Source organism: Rousettus aegyptiacus, unplaced genomic scaffold (assembly GCF_014176215.1).
Source record: "Rousettus aegyptiacus isolate mRouAeg1 unplaced genomic scaffold, mRouAeg1.p scaffold_m13_p_7, whole genome shotgun sequence".
Taxonomy (NCBI): domain Eukaryota; kingdom Metazoa; phylum Chordata; class Mammalia; order Chiroptera; family Pteropodidae; genus Rousettus; species Rousettus aegyptiacus.
The window spans coordinates 17,087,247-17,104,147 of record NW_023416310.1 but is presented as its reverse complement, the minus strand read 5'-3'; the positions used below and the strand labels follow the sequence as shown (position 1 = coordinate 17,104,147).

At 40.3% G+C, this 16,901-nt stretch overlaps 1 long non-coding RNA gene and 1 pseudogene across 1 annotated transcript in view; both read right to left on the bottom strand.

Annotated features, from left to right (window-relative positions):
* Window positions 1-8,640: 8,640 nt before the first annotated feature.
* LOC118606345 lies at window positions 8,641-8,759 on the bottom strand (annotated as a pseudogene).
* A 5,237-nt stretch (window positions 8,760-13,996) lies between these two features.
* LOC118605500 overlaps window positions 13,997-16,901 on the bottom strand; it is a 45,827-nt gene continuing 42,922 nt past the window's right edge. Inside the window, exon 4 of the long non-coding RNA XR_004952194.1 lies at window positions 13,997-16,455. This is a non-coding gene — a long non-coding RNA (uncharacterized LOC118605500). The remainder of the gene's footprint in view (window positions 16,456-16,901) is intronic.

Genomic DNA, 16,901 nt, shown 5'->3' with positions numbered 1-16,901 from the left:
AAAGATTTTCTATGTGGCTCGTCTTTCCACTCTCTTAAGAGTGTTTTTAGAAAATAGAAGTCTTAAAATTTGACTAAGTTCCATTTATCAATTTGTGATTTTAGTGTTGTATTCAAGAAATATTTTCTTAACCTAAGTTCATAAGTTTTTTTCCTATGTTTTCTACTAACTTTCATAATTTTAGCTTTTCCATTTAGACCTGTGATTCACATTGAATTTTTGTATATGGGGTGAGGAACGGATCAAAGTTATTATTTTTTGCATGAGTACCCAATTGTTCCAGCCTTATTTATTGAACAAACTACCCTTTCTAAGGAATGGCTTTGGCACTTTTATCAAAACCTGTTGTTCCTACATGTGTAGATCTATTTCTGGGTTGTGTATTCTGTCCCATTGATAGATTCATTCATCTTTAATGACAAACTGATTTTATCATTGTAGTTTTGTCATAAGCCCTAAAATTAGGTAGTATTAGTCCTCTAAACCTGTCTTTTTTTTTTTTTTCAAAGTTGTTCTGGCTCATCTAGGCCCTTTGCATTTCCATTAAAATCAGCATATCAATTGCTACAGAAAATTCTGCTTTGTTTTGGATCTGTACATCAATTTGGGAATAATTAACACCTTAAAAATATTGAGTCTTCTGACACTTGAGGATTTTACATTTTTACCTCTCTACTCCTTTCCTCTGAACTTCCCATCTATATTTTTAGTAATACTGATAATCAGTCAGTTTTCATATAAAATTTCATGGAACCAAGTAGTATACTAAAATAATATTTCCATTGCTGAACAGCACCAATTTTTTTTTAACAGTCCAGTAAATGAATTTCAGATAATCAACAAATAATTTTTTAGTGTAAATAATATTCTGTGCAACATTTTTCAGTGTAAATATGTTCCATGCAATATTTGGGGCATACCCTAAATATTTATTTATTGTTTATCTGAAATTCTGACATTCAAAATTCACTGGGAATCCTGCATTTTTATTTGCTAAATTTGGCCAATTTATTTTTTGAAATTCTTATTATCAGATGTTAAAATCAGAATCTTATTATCAAACCTTCCGGACGGAACCTAATTTTTTCCCCCTCACATTTGATTGTCTTCTTAACTATTCGTTCAACTTTCTAAAAGATTTCATTAATTTTATTTTCTAATCTTTTACGAAAACTTTTTCTGCCTCTTGAATTTTCACTGTTTCTTTTTCTGTGATCTCACTTACTTATATCCTGTTCTTATTTTATAGATAAAACATCTTTATATCTTTTAGAGTTTTTCCCCCTCTTCCATGAATGATCTCCTTTTACTTCTTACTTTCTTTTTTCTATACATTTAGTTAGCCTTTTGTTTTATACTGGTACTTTCCTCAAATGTCATGTGATTCTTGGTTTGATCACCAAGAAAATAATATTCTTGACCCATATACATTTAAGAGAGGGGGAATATAAAGCTATTTGGACACTCTGAAAGATGGTAGGGGTTGATGAGTGGAGAGATTGCCTTTCATTGATGGGGTGAATAGCCAGCCATTTCACTAGTGTGGTGGGACCCCACTGATCAATTTGTGGAGGTTTGGGGGGCTATTCGCTGGATCTGAAGAAGATTCTTTGTGATACAGACTAGAGGGTGGACACCTGGCAGTTGACAGGTGTCTCATCTTTCATCATTACCAGATGTGTTTCATATTTCAGTCACACCATTCTTGGAATGCTTTTCCTCCATTTTCTTCACCTTACAAAATCCTAGACCCATATACATAACACTCTCTTATCTCCTTCTTATATAAGTTTAATTACTCTCCACCTATCCCACCCCAACCAGGTTTATTAATTAGTTTGTTTTGTGTTCCAATTATCTCTTGTTTATATCTTTCCAAAAACATGGTCACAGTCTGCTTGATTCTTATAGATTTCAACTGTGTCTATGCTACTTCTCACCCCTACTCCTCAAGGAATAAATAACCCTCCCAAGAAGGGAACAATTTAATCTTATCATCCCTGTGTCCCTCCATTCCTGTGAGCCCTTTGCACAGTCTTGCAAAAGAGGAACTCAGAAAACATTAGTTGAATGAACTGAATTGGCTGCTCACTCACACAGGTGATCTTCTGCCAAGTCTGCATTTGATGGAGCCTAGCCAACTAAGAAGAGGGAATGATGAAGAGACAGTAATGGAAACCAGAGTTAGGAAAAGCATGTGGACAGCAGTGCCAGAGGGTCAAAGGGATGCAATGGAGTGAAGGTCAGTGAAAAAATGGTCAAAAGATTACAAGGAAGGGATTAAGATGCCCAAGAGATGAAGAGTAAGAAGTCAAAAGTATCATTCCTCCAGGAAACTTGCTCCATTCTCCTCACTTTGAGGTAGCTGAACCTCTACCTGTATCCCCAGCCTCCTGTGAGCATCTCAAATAGAGGGCCAGATCTCCTATATTTCATTTTTTTTTTCTTGTCAAGGAGACTATGTGCCCACTGAAGTCAGGGCTGGAGTCTATTTGTTTTTGTTGTTTTTGTTGTTCTATGCTTAGAACCTAACACAGTGCCTGCTCTATAAATGTTAGAGTGGATGGATAAATAGGAAGGTCAGGGATGCTCTTGTGGGAGGAGATGAGCCTGCCTGGCTGCTGTCATCCACCCCCCAGCTGCGGAGTTTGACAGCTGTCCTGGCCTCCTAGTGTGATGGGGAAGCATTGCTGGCTTAAAATGTTTTGTATTTAGTTAGTTTGTGTCCCACAATCCAACCATATGTTATGAAATCTACATAGCAACATGAAAAATTCATTTCATACAATGTTAAATGGAAAAACATAGGGTACCAAATTACATGCTTACAATTATATATAAAAAAAGAGAGGAGCATAGGAAAGAGATACAACAGGAAATATTGATTGCAAAACACTGACCAATTGCATTCTGTTGGGATTTTCTTTATTTTTAAATAATTTTATAATGTAGTTATATTAATAGATAGCATTTTCTAAGAACTGTGCCAAGAACTGCAGATTATTTAATTTAAATCTTACAAAACCTTACCTAGCGGGTACTATTATTATTCCCATTTTAGGGATGAGGAAACTGAGAATCAGACTTGCTCCAAACTGCACAGCTAGTAAATGGTGAACTTTTAGACTTACCTTACATGACTTTATAATTTTAAGACCAGACTCCATGCGTGTTAGCCTTATCTAATCAAGGTTAAGCTGTGTTAGGGCAGAAGCTCACCAAATATACCCATCTATTCAGCCAGTTCCAGCTTTTCTTAGATGAGACAACCAGTGGGAGAAATTCAAAGGATTGGGTGCGGGGTGGTGGGAAAGCTTCAAAAGAACCTGTAGAACAGCCCCTAGGCCTGCAGAGGGGACCTGTAATATGGGAAGGTGCTTTCTCTGCTTCTTTCTTTTCTCTTTTTTTTTTTCCTTTCTTTTTTTCCTTCAACCTTTCATACTTTTCTTGCTTTAGAGACACCAAAATTAATAACACTACTTTTGATTTGGGGGCGTGGGGGTGGGGGGGGCATGGATAAGAGAACTTGTAGAATAAACCTCTTTCCCTGCTAATGGAGTTTATGTGGAACTTTTGAGGTTGCCACTATGCTTGAGGTTTTCAAAACACCTAACCTGAAGATCACTTCCTAGTTTTATTTTAACTCCATGAATCACTCCCTGCACTCCAGCGTCACTCCTCCAAACAAGACAAGGAGACTGAAACTGAGACTAAAATGACTTACAGGGAGTCTTGGAAACAAACTCTTCACAATGAGAATGAGTTCTCTACGGAGTAGGTTTGAACATATGAACACAGTCCTGCTCTTCAAAGCTACTAGGACACAGGAAGTATACCCCTCACCTTAGCATAGAGATTCGGGAAGGAGAGAGAATATTTGGGGGCTGCCAAAGTTTAGCATTACTTCAACTGAATTTAGATTAATGGAAAGTTCCAGTCTATGTCAGAACACTTTCATGGGGAGAGGAAGATAGAATTGGAACTTTGAGTTTTGATGTGATACAATTACTTCACAAATACTGTTTGGTAGTTAGCTCTGGAGACCTAAGAGATGGCTTCCCATCAAAAGGAGTACATAGAAAAAGGTAGTTTGGAACTCTTGCAGATTTCAGGTGTAAAAAAAAAAAAAAAAAAAAAGAATCAAGCATTACTTCTGAAAATCAAATAGGAGAGGAGGGGTGAGAGAAGGCAAGCTATGGAATTTCTCCATCCTTTCTCATCATCTTCATTGATACCTTAAAAAAAAAAAAAAAAAAAAAAAACCCAAACAGGAAAGCTGATTCATCAGACTTTGAGGCATACAAAAACAAAACCAAAACATTCTACCAGAACATGAGACAGGACACTGGACATAAACAAAAGCAGTTCTACAAGTGATGAAGAGATCGAGGGCTCAGGTAGCATGTGCAGGGGTATTCACATCATAAGACAGATACCTCTGGATCTAGATTAAGAAGAAGTAAGTTATTGCCTGGGTCTGGCCATCAAGATAAAGGCTGGCAGGGACATGGAGAAATTGCAAGCGAAATATTGCAGCTTATTGAGGGGCTCTGCCAGAAAGCAGACAGGAGCTCAGTAAAGCAATAACATTGTGACTCACATATCAGGGCCTGAGATGACAATGGCCTCTAGGGCTGGGTCTGAGGGGGCAAGAGGAACTGGCATCAGCAGAATGTGGACTGGCCTAAGGGCAGGAAACAAAGGGGGACAATAAAACCAAACGTTTTAAGGTAGGAAGAGATGGCTGGCGATGAACTGCCAGAAAAAGAATTGGAAAAGCATTTTATTACTTTTGGATGTTGGCAGCCAATATATCATATCCAAGTTTCCTGATCAACAAAGGCAAGACAATAATAAAGGGGGAAGCAATCAAACTTTTAAAAGAATTGATTTTATCTAGTTACCAAGGTTGGCAAAGGTAAATGTGTTGCAATGGAAATAAATGGTAGAGACCAATGTGGCTGGAGTAAAGGGGACACTGTGTAAACCAAATTGGAAATCCAGTTATATAAAGTGGAATAAAGAAAGACAATGGGTGAGGATGGGTAGTTTGGTCAAGGAACAAGAAAATTTTGAGACATTGGAAAATTCAAAGCATTCAGGGGCTTGATCTTTTTCCAGAAAAGAACCCCGTTGTGCTTTATTACTATGTCTGAGTACATTGGCGGTGGGGGGGGGGGGCGCCTAAAACCAAATGTAACCCAGAGGACCCAATGACAGCCCTGCCAAATGCCACAGCTTCTAAGATCCCAAAGCTTTGCAGTTCCTGTGCAAGGACACTAAGAAATTGCTTGATCCATCTCAGCAGTGTGGGCTTAAGAAGTTGGTCTTTTTAATCCATGGAAATCGAACATATGAAATTTTGCATGGATGTGACTCTATATGCATCTGAATTGGTATTTTCCAGATCCCGACCTTTCCCTTCCCTTCAACTAGGTCTTTGCAGGACCCCTGGCTAGACACTGGACATGGCTTCCCTACACAGGCCCTAGGCCCCATGCGTCTAATCCTGCCTTGAGACTCTGCTCTCAACCGAACCATTGGTGTCCCCAATCCCGGGATCGTCAATTTGTCCTCTTCATCATCAATGAATATTTACTGGGTGACCACAAAGTGTAAGACCTTCCTGCTTGCACTCCGAAATAGAAGAAAAGTGACTTAAGGTTGGGAAAAAGATATATTTGCAAACAAATACTTGTCCCATGTTCCACAGAAAATCAAGAATCTCTTCCTTTTATCATCATCAATCATCATCATCATCATCTCATCATCAAAACAGATATTGAGTACCTGTGGATCCATTAGGCCAAGAGCTTTATATTTAATACATTGTGTAATCTTTATCTTAACATAATGAAGAAGGTGCTATTATTATTCCTATTGTACAAATCAGTGAACTGTGTTTTGCCCAAGGCTGAGCATTTGGGGAGTGGCAAATCTGGCAATCACATCACCAGCCTGTACCTTTTCCATTAGCCTATACTCCTGTTCATAATTTTCTGCTTCTCCTTATCACCTTATTTTTCCTAGTGAAAAAATATGTTATAAACTTGCCTAAAGGTCTGGGATAGGTATATAGTAGATGCTCAGTACATGTCCAACTTAATTGAGTCCTGAGCTCACCAGTGCTCATAGCTGCATCATGAATTTACCGACTCTGTGGATCCTGCTTTTAAGGGTGTTATCGTGGTCACTTATTCCACCAGCTCACATCCTTCAATCAGCTGGCCAAGCCTCACACTCTGGCCCACTGTGACCCAGTGAGGGGAGCAGCACAGAGACAGGGTACATTCTCATTATTGGCAATTCAGTATTTTACCCAAAGTGGGAAGGCAAATGCTAAGTAAGACTCAGATGTTAGGAGGCTGCCAGCTTGACTTGGTGTCTTGGCACTTACAGCGATTGTAGTGGAAAAGCTGAATCCAGAATGAACATCTGCCTGGGCTAGTCAGAAAGGAAACAGCTTCGGGTTCGCTAATTAATAGCTTTTCCATCTGCATCAGATGATTCCATTTTAGCACATCAGCTTGAACACAAGGGCCTTGGAGCCTGGATTCACCCTTTTCCTATTTCCTGGGTAGTGCTAATAGGTCATTGGACCTCCTAACCTAGGTCCCATCCTGTCTGGCCAGGGCCTTTAGAAGAAGAGGACCTCACAGTGTATGAGCTGACTCAAGGGCTGACTCATTCTTCCGTAAAGGAGTGGGCATCGGACATGTAGGCCTTCCTAGCTTAGGATTTGGGGAAGTGGGGCCCGAATGTACCTCTCACTGCAGCTCAGGTGATTTCACCTGTGACGTACTAGGGATACACCACATGATATACAGATATAATACAGGTGCTTACAACCTAGTCGTGTGTGCGTGCGTGCGTGCGTGCGTGTGTGTGTGATGGTTGTGGGTGAGGGGACGGTGGATAGATTTATAAACACGAATCGATGACAGCACGATTCGAAACAATACAGGGCGAAGGGCCGGATCGAGCTACCTTTGTTCAGAAACAAAAGAATTCGACTTGGACAGAAAAGCCCTTGAAGAATGAAAGAAATTTCAAGATGTCAGAGGACATTCCAGGAATGACAGCACGTACGAAGAGATGGAGGTGGCAGTGGGAATCACGAGTGTGAGGAAGGTTGGACTTCTCAGGGTACAGTCTGGGCAGCAGGAAGACCAGTTGTCACAGGGCCCGGGGTGAATGTCAAGGAAGCCAGTGCTCCCTGCAGAGCCCCCAAGGCGTACCGAGTAGCGCTCCCAATGTCCCCTGCATGTGCCACTCTCAGGCCGCTTTTGTCCCGCTGTTGCTTTTATCCCCTTCTACCTATGTTCCCCAGTTCTAGATACTAATCTTAAAGCCGAGGCCTAAGTCTTATCTGTCTTTGCCTGGTACGTGCGACATGCCCAACAAATGTGTGTTGAACCGACGAATGAGTGAGGACATTGTTGGCAGTGAGACTGAGTACGTAGACTGGTTTTAGAATGAAACACGCTGTAGGTGCCAGGCATTCTAACAAATTCCGCCTTCAGGTGACTAGGTGTGGCATCTTGGGCTTCCATTAACTTATTCGCTCATTTGTTTATTGAACAAATATTTTTTGAAAGCCTGCTATGTTTCAGGCACTGTAAAGAAGCTTAGTATACAATAGTGATAAAACGAACAAAGTCCTGTCCAGGTGGAGCTCACATTCTAGTGGGGATACAAACAATCAGGTCTGGCTACATAATCTGAGAGGCCCAGTGCAGAATGGAAATGTGGGACCTCTCATTCAAACAGCAGGGAGAAAGTGCTGCTAGAGGTACTAAAATATAAAATATAAAGTTTTTCTTTTCTTCTGTAGTATTCCTGAGTTGTCATGGTATGTCTTTACTTACTATTTAGTATCATTCTAAGAAAAACAATCATTTAAAAATTATTAGCATGAATTTTGCCATTCATCTGTATATCGTGCAATTTAAATATAAGAGCATTTAACTCATATGTTTAATCAGGAAATTATGTAATGAGTATTTCATAGCTCATACTTGCATTTCTATTCAGTTTTTCCAGAACAGTAAAAATTTTGCAGGAAACTAATTCAATTGTTTTTATTTCATTGTTTTTAGCAGAAGAAAAACATACGAATTTGTTTAATGTAAGTTTTACAGGAGACAGAAGTATTATGGGTCCCTTTACTTCTCTGTCAATATGTGTGGGGGATGGTGCAGACTGTCCCAGAGGCCACTCCAAAGCCTGCTTTGAATGCAGAAATAAGGCAATGGTGTTTTAAGACACACAAGTGACCAAAAACCCCTATCATATCCTTTCCTACTCATGTTACTTCCCTGCATTATATTAGGATTGGGTTGGAATGTGCCTTTCTAGAAGCACTGTATATTTAAAAAGAGCCGTAAAACCTTTGACCCTTTTTCCACTTTGTCTTTTCCATCATGCTTCCTCATAAAAGAGAGCTCTGTAAAGCTCATAACAAACTTGCAGATGTTCATCGGAAAAGCTTAGACCCAAAGCATATATTCACTCTCATGGATCAGTGGTATAGAAATTACAGAATTCTTTTCTTTTTTTCTTTAGGCGAGGCAACCCTTGGTTGACCTCACAGATTGCAAGGACCTGGTCAGCTTACGATCCCTTATTTTTTATTTTTTACACCTACTGTGCCTGGTCTTCCTGGGTGGTCTCCCATTCGAGCACTAACCAGACCCAGCCCTGCTTAGCTTCTGAGATCAGACGAGATCAGGCTCGTTCAGGGTAGCATGGCTATAGACCAGCATTCTTGATCAAAGTAATTTGTGTTTGTCTTTGTGAAGATGCTGGAGGGTATGTGCTGGTGTGGGTGGGTGGTGAGTATGTGTTGTGTCTGGGTGAGGTTGAGATGGGCAGCTGTTATGTGTTTATGTGTGAGTGTGGTAATTGTGGTGCACATTTTGTGTGTCTGTGTGATTTATATGTAGCATTTGTGGCATGTTTGTATATGTATGCAGTGTGAAATAAATTTTAGTTTCAGTTTTTTCAGAAAACTTTTTCTCTGGGCTGTAGAATGTATATTTTTTGCTTTCCTCTGAAACACCAGTCTGTTCTCATGTTCTTTTAAGTAAAATAACATACAGCTTTTTGACATTCACAAACAAAACCCAGTGGTTTTTATCTGAGTCAAGTGCTCCCCGGGGCTTTGTTTTTTCCCTCCTCCTTCCTGTAAATCCATTTTATGCATTGGCGTTAGAAGATGACATCTTGTTACATCATGTTAGACAGCACCATAATTTTTTCCAGCAAACCATTTCCAATCTGGCAAAGCAAACAGAATTGAACAAAGACAGACAACCCAGCATAAATAAAGGACTGGTTCCTGGCCCTGCTGGACAGACTCGGAGGAGCGTTGTCCCCAAATCCAAGGCTGACTTGCCGTTTCAAGTTTTAACTTCTTAGACTGGAATGGAGAAACCTATTCAGGCTCACAGCTCTCCCAGTGACATTGTGCAGTCTCTCCCTGCTGGAGAGGAGGATGCCTGCTGGGAGAGGGGTGCTCTGAGCAATGGGAGGGAACAACGGGCAAGATTGATGCTTTGCCTGGAGGTTCTTTCTATACTGTGCACAGGTCAGGCCTGTCTTTTGCTTTCCAGCTGCAGCTGCTATTTATAGTCCCATCTCTTGGTATCAATCTGCCTGTGAGCCCTGTGGTCGGCCCAAGGCCTCCATTTAATAAGGGGCATTCTATTCTCAAGTTCATGCCCACCACTGCAGCTTTCCTTTAGTAGTCTACCGTCTGAAACTCAGTGACTAGAACACCCGGGTGCCATTCCCCCTCCCTGGTCTGCCATGTGTCAGATTGGGGGGGGGGGGGGTCTGTGTTTCCTCAGCCCTGCTATGCGTCTATACCTGCAGTCTGTGCTGTGGTCAGAACTAGCTCTGGATAGGGAGATGTGCTGTGTCTCTCAGATCTTATTGGGGATAATCTTCCAGAATGCTCCTTCTGAATAAACATCTCATCCTGTCAGCCTTTGGCCTAAAAATATTGACTGGCTCACAAGCTGTATGACCTAGACAACTAAGCCACAACATCTTGGGATCTATAAAATCAGGGGCGTGTAAGAATATTGGACTTAGAAGCAGGTGATCCAGGTCGGAGCCACAATTCCAGGCTGTGTGACCCTAAGCAAGTGGGTGAAACTCTCCGAACTTCCCCTTCCTCCATGCAAAGAGAATGCCTGCCTCATGAGGACTAAAATGAGATCCTGCATGTGTGAAAGTGGTCTACAAACTTCCCTTCTCTCATACTCTATTATTTCAATTTCTCATACTTCTCAAAAGAATATGGCAAGAAATGAAGGTGGAAAGAAATTGAGATGCTCTGGAGATAATAGAGGAAAAGGCTCCTAGGTGTGACTCCATCAGTCAGCAAGTAGATGTAAAACTTGATTTCTTTTTAATTAAAAAAAAATACTCCGGATTGAAACCTAGATGGTATTAGTATATACTGTCAATTTAATACAAGTCAGTAAAGATTAATTGAACACGTACTATGTGCAAATCGATATAATTGACACCAGACATACCAAGAAAAACAAACAGAAATAATTAAGAGAGAGATTTTTATCACAAAATAAAGAAAATAGATCAATATATAGAAGAGAATCCAGAACTCAATCTCAGTTTTTAATATGTGATAAGAGAGTAAGAAAAGATTTATTCAGTAATTTCTGTGGATGTCACCAGTCATAAATTTAGAAAATAATTTAGATCAATATTGTATACCATATCATAAAAGAAACTCCAGTTGGGCTACGAATTAAACATAAATAGACAAATTATAGGGCAAAACTAAAAGAAAATTAGCAGTCTTTCTCAGATGGATGGAAAAACAGCTTTCTCAATTTTGAAACAATAAATCATCTAGACTTATAGGCACAAATAAATATTTCAGAGCTTTAAAATAATGAAAAATGATAACTTTAATGTAAAATGCCAACAGAAGACTGGGGAAATATTTTTATTAAGTATGGCAAAGAGTGTATACTGATACCTTATAAGTTTGATATAATAATTAAAATTAATAATAAATTAAATGCCAAAAAAGACACAGAAAAATACGATGATCATGAAACCGTAAGAAACTATGCAGGTATTAAAATAATGACACTAAAAGATCGATGTATAGAAAATGACAAAAATGAGAATATACAATTTAATATTGTATCAAGATAATAATTATAATTGTGTAGAATGAATTATACCTTTTAATAAAACAAGAAGAAAGTATGCAAAAGTATAAAAATATTTGTATTAGGGGATTATGAATATGACTTTTTTTAAATAAAAAAGATTCCTTTATTTTGATATATTGATTTTTAATTTAGAAAAAAATATATATTAAAAAGATAGAAAAAACTTCCCCATGGTCATTTGAACTTAAATTCTGGGTATATTCCTATCTTAGCACTTGCTACTTCTACTTTGATCTGTGGCTTGTGGGAGAATCCCCCAATCGCCCATCCCCAGCTCTTCTACAGGGCAAACTCCAAATACCTGGCTGCCTGCTGGCTTTCTGATGTGGCTTTTTGTGTCACCACTATTCTGGCAGAGAACAAGGAAGGAAATGTTTTTGACAGCTCCCAGCTTTCCCCTTTCTATTCTAGCACAGCATCCCTTTTGGCCCCACAGTGCCTGCTGAGAACAGCACATGCACTTACTCCTTGTCACGTGCTCAGTGAGAAGAAAGCTCAGACTAGCTGATTAAAAGTATGCAGTCCTAGCATGTACAGTTATCTCGGAACAGGTTAAAAGAAAATTCCAGAGGGAATTAAGTACTTTCCTTCGTTCCTCTCCCCTTCCATTTTCTAGTTCCCTTCTTAGAGCCAACCCGAGTCACTGTTCTTTTCTGTAGGTTGACCCTATTTTCACCTTCAATTCTGTTCATCAGTCTTTTAGTACCATACACTGTTCCAAGCTCATGGCATACAAAGAGGAGTAAGAAATGGCCCCTGGTCGAGGAACTTGCTATTTAGTGGGAAAACAGACATTATATCCAACGTTTTCCCTGTATAAATGTGCTAAGTGCCAAATGTGACATCTGGCAGCACACTCTGGGAAACATCCGGAGGGTGATGGAAATTTAGAGATGGCTGAGTGGGGGTTAGCGAGACAAAGAAGGGCAAAGTCGGACTGGGTAGGGCGTGGAGGGACCAGGTAGAGGATGCTTGAGACGGAGGGAATAGTGTCAGCGAAGACCAACCTGAAAGACTTAAGGAGAACTACTGTTCAGCTCCCTGGTTATTTTCGTTAGTTATTCTAGTGTCCAGGATCCATGCCTTTTGATCATCCAGTTATACTAGGGAAGCCCCTCTCTCAAATATCATACTTGAGGATCCCCAGTCCTTAGTTCATTTTTTCACTCCCGTTCTTAGTACTTCTCTCATCACTCTTCTCATTTCTCCTTAAGAGGGCCTGCCTTTGCTACGTCTTCCTCTCTAACTCGGCATTTACATTTCCCACAGATATCCCACCACTCTTCGGCCCCTTGTCTATCCCTGGGTTGAGGCAGGGGTAGCGAAGAGGAAGAATGCTCCCATCATTGGTGCTTAGCAGCCACTCACAGACAAGGAGTAACTCTCATTCTGCTTAATTTAACACAGATTCTAACAAGACACACTCATTTATGGAGGGCTCTACTAAATGACTCATCAAAGTCAGCTTTCTTTCTCTCACCTGTCCACGTGCTCTGCTTACCAAAAACAATCCATGAAATGTACCCTCTAATTATCTTTGGTTTACACTACAGGTGAAAAGTCCAAGCAATTTTCACTTGTGAAATTTTGCAACCTTAGATGTTGTTAACTTTTCCTGGAATGGATTTTGAGATACTTAGGGGGAAGTCAGGTTGGTGAATTGCTGTATTTTAAAAATCTTGCTATTATCAAGTTTTCCATATCCCAGTGACCATATTTCAGATGATGAATTAAAGAAATTAACAGTGCAAAAAGAAGTAACCATGTAAAATATGGATGAGGAATCGATTTCCAACAAGGATACAAGACCATTCGATGGGGAGGGAATAGTCTTTTCAACAAAGGGTACTGAGTAAAATAGATATGTGCATACAATAGGATGAATTTGGAGCCCTACCACAGAAATTAACTCAAAATAAATCCAAAACCTAAATATAAGAGCTAAAAGTAAAAAACTCTTAGAAGGAAACAGAGGTATAAATCTTTAGGACCTTGGATCAGGCAATGGTTTCCTCAATGTGGTATCAAAAACTCAAGCAACAAAAAAAAATTTAAATAAGTTGGACATCATCAAAATTAAAATCTTTTGTGTATTGAAGGTCACTTCTAACAAAGATTACCCACAAAATGGGAGAAAATAAAAGTCTAGCATCCAGAACATATAAAGAACTTTTATAACTCAATAACAATGAGGCAAACAATCCAATTGAAAAATGGACAAAGAACTTCAATAGATATTTTGTTAGAGATGCAAATGGCCAATGAGCACATGAAAAAATACTCAACTTCATTAGTCATTAGAGAAAATGCAATTCCAAACCATAATGAGATATCACTTGACACCCTGTAGGATGGCTGTAAACAACAACAAAACCAAAACAACAGTGAAACCAAAACAAAAGAAAAATGACAAGTGTAGGAAAGGGTGTGAAGACATTGGTGTCCTCATATGCTGCTTATGGGAATGCAAAATGGTGCGGCTGCTTTGGAAAACTTTGGTAGTTGCTCAAAATGTTAAATGTAGTACCATATGATCCACCACTTCTATTCCTACACGGATATACACACAAGAGAATTAAAAACATATGTCCGCACAAAAACATGTAAACAAATACTCATGGCAGCATTATTCCTAACAGCCGAAAAGTGGAAACAACCCACAAATCCATCAGCTGATGAATGGATAAACAAAATGTGGTATATCCATACAATGAAATAGTCCTGATACATGCCACACCATGGATGAACCTTAAAAATGTTATGTCATAAAAGAAGCCAGGTACAAAAGGCCGCACATTGTATGATTCCATTTATAGGAAATGTCCAGAGTAAGCACATTCATAGAGACAAGAAGTAGATTAGTGTTTCCCTAGGGCTGGGGAAGGTGACAATGGGGAGTGACTAACGGGTACAGGATCTCTTTTGGGGTAATCAAATCTTTGGAATTACTGGTGATGATGACACAGCATTGTGAACGTACTAAAACCACTGAACTGTATACTTGAAAATGATTAAAATGGTGAATTTATGTTATGTGAATTTTATCTCAAAAAAATTAAAAAAGAATGAGGAGGGTCTTTTATACATCGCTGCGCTGTATTTAAGCTCGCATTTAGGACTTTATTGTGACCATAAGGGATATGATTCATTTTAACAAGCACTTTTTATGCTAGGTTCTGGGAATGGATGGGAAACCAGGTGCATAAAACACAAGCTCTGTCCTCAAGGTACCCACACTCTGTTGGAGGATACAGCGCATACTTCACTAACCAGAACACAACCAGAAAATAACAAGCATCACATCATAGACAGTTGGCTCTGCTGGAGTACAAAGGCAGGAGTGGTTTATTCTGCCTGGAGGAACACTGGAAAGACTCACAGAAGTAGAAACATTTGAATAGAGTTTTTAAGGGTGAGTAGGAGTTTGACAAGTGGAGAAAGGCCTGGAGCTGTACCCAACATTCAGAGATACATCGCATGGAACAATCTGACCTATGGCTTCTCTCTCCTAGTATTCTGCCACTGCTTCTTGTTAAATATCACAATGATTTCCATTTTAACCCTTGGTTCTTGCCTCACAGACTACGAGCCTTCGATTTAAAAGCAGAGAAACAGAAACATGGATCTTGAGCCTTGGTGGGGTATAGCAGGGTCCCCTAAGTTCCCTTGCTCTGTCCACATCCTCCCTGTGGTTGTGGGAGCACTCGGAATATATCTGGCTCTGCTCCTGCCCTGTGTTTCTGCAATCTGGGACCCCCTCTTTGCTGTGAGGACTGGCTCCATCCATCTGCCCGGTGGACGGACTTTGGTTCTCTCTTCAAAAGTCTTTTGCTTAATGGTGGCTTCTTTGCCCTACCCTCCTGCTGGTGCATCCAGAGGAGGAACCCAGGGAGGAGGGAGTAAGAGGCCCACCCCCACGCCCTCCATAAGTTATCTGGTCTGGCTCCTTGGGCAGCTGGGTTTTTTTGGCTTCCTTTTGGATCATAATCCCATTGCCTTGAGTGGAGGTAGAAAAACAAGTGCTTAAAACAAGTAGTCCTGTAGGAGGAGTCTGGTGCTTAATGAATTATTCAATGAAGAGTGCTAAGCACAGAGCTTTCTCCGTTTTCAATATGGAGCCCTGAGACCCCTAATGCCTCCCAGATGAAAAGCTAACAGAGTGGTCCTCCAGAGTGTGTTTGACAGATATTTGCTCTCTGGTACACTAAGCATAAGCCTGGTTTATTGTGTTTACAATTTCACGTCTTCAGAGCATGGCTGATTTATTGCAAACATGAGGGCACTGGACAGTGGAGGCGTCTCTGAAAAGGCTTTTCCCTAAAGCCAGGAATAATCCCCTGCACCAGAGATCCAGTCTGATGAACTATTCAGTGTTCCCAACCCTCATACGCTTAGGGGAAGTCAGGACAGGGAGACATCTGGTCTCAGGCAGCTCTGCTCAGGCTAGACAATTGTCCTCCTCAGGGTGGATCTTGTTAGCAAATGAAGCCTGTCTGTCCACAGAGACTGGGCCTCGTGCCCTGTGACCCCTGGGTGGGGAGCTGAGGACTGGGCAGCCTTGTAAATATGCTTTCTCAAAATCCTGATAAAAAGAAACATGGGTTTAACACTGACTTCTCCTTGAACCAGCTGATAATTTTTTTTTTTAATCAACTTCTACTCCATTGTCCCCAGTTCTCCAAGGAAGGAATGCTCTGACAGTGCAGACGAGGACCAGACGTGCGGTGGGGGGCAGTCTGCACTGGCAGGAGTGAGGACAGAGGAGGGGAAGCGGGCCTGAATGTCATTACTCGGAGGGGTCGCGGGGTCGGTGACAGTGGCAAGGAACAGATTTTTCCAGCCACTTTCAGGCTGAGATTTGCACTGCATAATCTGAATGCTTTTATCTGTTTCTGAAAATAGACAGGAATTTTTTCCACAGGCTGCTCCAATCTGGCTGTGGAGACGTGAGGGAGGATTGCCGGGAGACAGTTGTATGGAGTCCAGTAAGTACATTGTGTGACCCCTGCCCCCCAACTAGCCCTTCTCCACATTGACAATGTAGAGCCACATTATCTTAATGCTCCTTGAAGCAGGGAGTCAAAAATGCTGGAAATACTTTCCATTCTGAATTTTGTATAGCTCCTGATATGTGGAGCTATCATTTCTTACTTTGACTTAAATGTACAGGCTAAATGGCCTTTGGGAGGTCAGAAGCTCCATCCAGAGGGACTGCTTCCTTGAGTCTGCACGGAACAACCTATGTGAGAAATGTAAATGAGACAGAAGAAAATGATTTGATCAGAAATTACAGTTTGTGGTTGTTACCAGTTCCACAAATCCTATTCTCTACCTTTGTCCTGGGTTTAGACTGCAAAGAAGCATCACAAATTATCTACAAAGATCCTCTGGAAGGTTAATTCTGGACTAAATCAGACTCTATCTCTCAGCAGCTGGTCCCTCTCATCTCAGATCAAAAGGATCTTGAATCTTCTAAGTGAACTTCTCTCAAGCAACCCAAACAGCAGGGGAATCTCTAATATTATTTACATAGCATTTTATTTTCTCCAATTATGTATTGATTTATTCTTGGTACAAGCCTATCTTATACATATGGAAACCAAGACACAGAAAAAGAAAACTATGTTTAGGGTCACGTAGAAATTCAGATCATTGTATCTTATTTCCATAATCTTTTCTACTTAC